A 4,813-nucleotide genomic window follows, 5' to 3' on the forward strand; every position below is an offset into this window, starting at 1 on the left:
TTGATTGCCTCAATAACCTTATCGGAAAGAATGTAACCTACTTCCAGTAAATTGAGGGCCAGATGACTAATTTCAAATTACTTTATTTGTCATGTTCACTTTTCAATTAATACAAAATTGGATGTATTCTTCATACAGTGAAGACCCGATTTTATCAGCATGCGATTTTATCAGCCCCCGATTTAAGCTACCCCCGATTTTATCAGCACCATATGAGCGACCGAAAATAAAAGTCGCAAGGACAGAACATGCTTCGTAAAACCCGTTTCAAATATATTAGAATATAAAAACCGGATATAAACTTCAAGCATAAAAATCGGCTAAAAAACTTTCAGTAAAAAAACCGGAACGAAATACATCCGATTCTTACAAAGTAGTTTTTGTTAGCCGACTTTTAATCTTGAACATCAAGATATATGGATGCTCCTACGAGCGATTTATTTATTTTTAAACGATTTTTATACTGGAGGTTCACCCTTGCCAAGTTTTACGGGTGAGAACTTTTTAAGCAATTGTTATGCTGAAGAATTTCTGTCCGATTTTTATGCTTGAAGTTTATTTCCGATTTTTGTTATCTAATATGTTTGAAACGGGTTTTGCAAAGCATGATATATCCTTGCGACTTTTTCATTTTGGTCGCTCATATGAAAATTAATAGTTGGTAGTTTGATGGGCTCTAGCAGACGAACCAAATTGAATTCGAGCAAATCCTTTCTTGAGCATATTTTTCTTATCTTAGAGATCCGAAACATGCAAAAAAAATAATTTTTTTTTAAATTTTGCGCTGTCAGACCCCCTTAAGGGAAGTTTAAGCTAAATAATCAAAAAAGGTTATGAGGCGGGTCTTTACTGTATAATCAAATAATAATCCCATAGCATAACATGTTACCCAACCAGCCTTCCACTTACTCTTCGTATATCAGAATATAATTTTTGCCTTTTCACCTTGTCGAACGAAATCGAAACACTCTATTCACGATCACTGCTTAAACTCCACACACATTAGATATAATCAGTAACTTGTCCTGTTCTGCTTCTGAACCAAACCATGAATACATTACGAAGGTTCCGAACCAACAGTATTCCACTCTGTACTAGATGCGTTCCAGGAATGTTACTCATCAACCAGTGGTGTCACTCCCGGCAAATTGGTTCCTTGCGACTCGAGGCATTCTAGTCGGGTTTGCAGAGGATCTAGAACATCGACCCATTAGAATTCCAGACCACTTTCGGAACATTTTACTCCTATGTATGGATCAGTTCGTTACTGTTTTCTGCATCCACGAACTATACCAAGTATACGAACATGTAGCGCGAATGCCGGAAGCAAGCTGAAGGAGAACTTGGAAGAGGTCACACTCATAGATCTGATGGAAGAGGTGTGGAAAACAACCAATCAAATTCGTTAATACATAATATATTTCGTTCCAAATGAACCTTGTTCTGTTCTTTAAGACAGAGAAATATGAACATATGTAAAGTTGCTACAGCATCTTTATTTCCCAATCACCATGTCAAACGGGTAGTCAAGCAAATCCGCCGTCGGAGCTCTCGTCTTTCGATCGTACTTGAGACATCGCTGCAGCATTTTGACTTGCGGATCTTGGGCTGGGAGTTGGCTGAACCGTTCTCCGCGGAAGTGTCAAAGTTTCCGGGCTGATGTAGTTGAATGTGCCCGCTTGGCAAAACTTCATAATACTGGTGGAGTCGAAGGAGATATTGCTGGCGATGCCAAAGTCAATCAGTTTACCATAAGAAAGTTGGCCGGTTTGAGATCCAGATAGATGACACCTTGCTCGTGAATGTAGTGCACACACTGTACTATCTGGTACCAAATTTGCATAAGCATGTACAGCGGGATATCCTTGCGGTAGCTTTGCAGGATTTTGTGCAGATCATTATCACCCTTTTCCATTACCAGGTAAAGTTGGCTAGACTCCGCAACATGACAACTAAAAGTTCATCGTTTCGATTAGATTACATGGAACTGTTTTTTTTCTATAAATACTCACTAGTCATACAGCGCTACTACGTTTTCATTCCCTTGCAATTTCGCTATGTTTCGTTTTGTTTAAGTAGCCTTCTACTATGCTAGAATCGCCTTCGAAATCCACCAACTGAAAACAATGTGTTTGAGATATTTTCTTGAAATTATTCTTTCCCGAACACCTACCTTCAACGCACATTCAACGCCATTCCTCATTTGTTTGGCCGAAAACACTGAACTGGATCCACCGGAACCGAGCTTTTACAGAACCTGGTAATCCTTTTCGTTGATAGTGATAACGGGCAACGGTTTCGTCTGTTGTTCGACGGTTCCCTTTTATGGTTCACACTGAATTGCTTCTTTACGTGGAAGTGATGGTGGCTCTGGAGATGATCGCCGCTTCGGAACCGCTTTTTGGGGAAATTCCAGCCCAGTAGAATTCCAGGCCACCTTTGGAACATTTTACTCCTACGTATGGATCAGTTCGTTACTGTTTTCTGCCACCTCGGCGGGACCCATCGAGATCGCGCCCGGGAAAATGGGAGCTACTAATCAATAAAACGCATACCTCTAGTCGACAGAATTGAAGTCGAAAGCTGGTAAACCATTGAGTACCAAATGCGATTCCGGCAGAAGGGTACTATCCCTGTCGTTTTCTGTAATTACAACAAATAATATTGTTATTTCAGAAAAATAAAACCAAGTTATATTCGCTTACCTGCGATAACCGATTTGTTTTGGCATCCATTTTGAACGTTGCTTTGACGTTTGCGTGATTGGTGTTGGTCTGTGTTGGTGAGTGCACTGGCTCCACCGACAAATTTTTCGGTGCCAAATCTCTGCCCCGAAATTGCACTTTTTTATTGCAGTTCCAATCAATGGAACATGGTGTCGGTGTTTTGACAACACTTCTGCAAGAAAAGTGCAATTTCAGTGCAGAAAACTACACCAGTTCCTTCAATCGAAAACTCTAAATGTATGTCTATTGGGGTTTTCGATTGATTGACACCGGTGTAGTGGAGTGCACTGGTTTTGCACTTTCTAGCAGAAGTGTCAATGGAACATACCTAGTTTTCTGCACTTCTGCTAGAAAGTGCAAAAACGGTGCAGTTTCAGTGCACTCCACTACACCGGAGTCAATCAATCGAAAATCCTATATGTTTCGTAGATTCAGAATTAGCTACAGCCTTTTTTAACTGCTTAGGGCGGCAGTCTGGATTTCGTTGAGTAGCGGCATGTACTATATTTGTGGTTGGCTTTGAAACACACAAGACCTTTCTTTGTTGTCTACTATTATCATATCATGTTCTGGAAATGCCCTAGAATCTAGGTTAGTTCTGCAATTGTCCTGTAAGTCTAGAGCCGTTTTCGAAGTCTTCCTTTAAGGGTTGTAAGTTTATTTTTTCTACTGCACATAACGAGCCTTTCGCCATAAACAGCAGGGTACTTCTCAACATTTTCAATAATACGATACACTATCCGATACCATAAACCTGTGAACGCAATTTTCTAATTACTAATTCATTGACCTTATAGTAGCCCTGGTTTCCACATGATTAGTAAATTATCAATACTAGGAGATACCTGTTGTGGCAGTGGTTGAGAAACATGCATTTGTAATTTACTATTCGGCCCAAATACTTGTCCCTATGCAATGTTAAATAGCCTTTCGTATGTTCGAACTTTTGACATAACTTTTCCATTTTATCAATACCATCCTTTTCGATAATTCTTCTCGTATGAAGGATTAACCGCGACTTTAGATGTAACTGATCATTGCCCTAAGCTTATGCTCTAAGCGGAAAATTGCAGTTGAACTGGTATGATGTGACAAACATCATAGCAGTTTTACAAATAAATAAATTACAAAACTTTCTCTGAACGCACGTTGCAATTTTATATGCTATTACTATTGTTTAAAAAACAAAATACATCAAACCAGCGAATTCCGAACTACCGCATACATACATGTAGAGTGAACTCTTAAATCAATAACCAAGCACTGGTTTTTTATCGAACTACTGCGCTGATATACCCCATTATGCTGAAGATTAGAAAATATAGCATCAATCCAGTATGGTTCTGTCAATGTAGTTGCTGAAAATATACACAAAGAAAACAGCTTATTTCCAATAATATAATATACTTATCTGATAATCAATTCCAAAAAAAACAACTACGAAGTTACTAATTCTCCTGAAATACAAACTACTATTACTTTAGTGCTATAATACATTATTTGACTACTTACCTTCGTAAACCGACTATGAATCATGATTGTTGTATTTTATATACTATTTTAAGTTTTAATTTTTTTTCCTTTTTCCTATGACTGGGATCATATACGATTCTCGACTCAAAATTGAATTGGGTTCGCCTTCGCAAATAAAATCAAGTAAACGTATATATACTAGTATACTAAATTAAACCCATGTCAGCCATACGAAAGCTGATTCAGACTACTGAATGGTTTCTGTCCGGATTTCAGCCTAGATTTAATAATATGTTTCGGCTGAATCGGCTTCGGAATCTGTTCTTGAACTTGAGCTGAAATCCGGACAGAAATCATTCCGAAGTTCGATTCGAATTTTGGATAGTCTATCAGGGTTTCATCTGACGTCTACAGATCGTTTAACAGGCGTCCACTGTTGGGCCCATGTTGGACGATTTCGAGAGAACTTTTTGGGCTTTGAAGTATATAGTACAGATATACACGCTTACCAGCCGTTACCTAATTTTGGGTAGAATCCTACCCAAAATGGACTAAAGTGCATCTCCTCACTTTTGGGTAACAAGCTTTGAACTTAAATTTTGAGTAGTGTGAGA

General features: G+C 38.6%; 1 long non-coding RNA gene across 2 annotated transcripts; it reads right to left on the minus strand.

The window, feature by feature from the left end:
* Positions 1–1,441: 1,441 nt before the first annotated feature.
* Positions 1,442–4,503, minus strand: LOC131691029 (uncharacterized). Of its 2 annotated transcripts, none has more exons than XR_009305686.1 (6): positions 4,239–4,503; positions 4,023–4,183; positions 2,706–2,898; positions 2,174–2,643; positions 2,013–2,117; positions 1,442–1,952 (listed from the first exon to the last, which is right to left on the minus strand). It is a non-coding gene; the product is annotated as an uncharacterized LOC131691029 (long non-coding RNA). The 2 variants fall into 2 exon arrangements; XR_009305683.1 differs by having other exon boundaries at positions 3,956–4,183.
* Between the last annotated feature and the right edge of the window lie 310 nt (positions 4,504–4,813).

Source organism: Topomyia yanbarensis, chromosome 1, assembly GCF_030247195.1.
Source record: "Topomyia yanbarensis strain Yona2022 chromosome 1, ASM3024719v1, whole genome shotgun sequence".
Classification (NCBI taxonomy): Eukaryota; Metazoa; Arthropoda; class Insecta; order Diptera; family Culicidae; genus Topomyia; species Topomyia yanbarensis.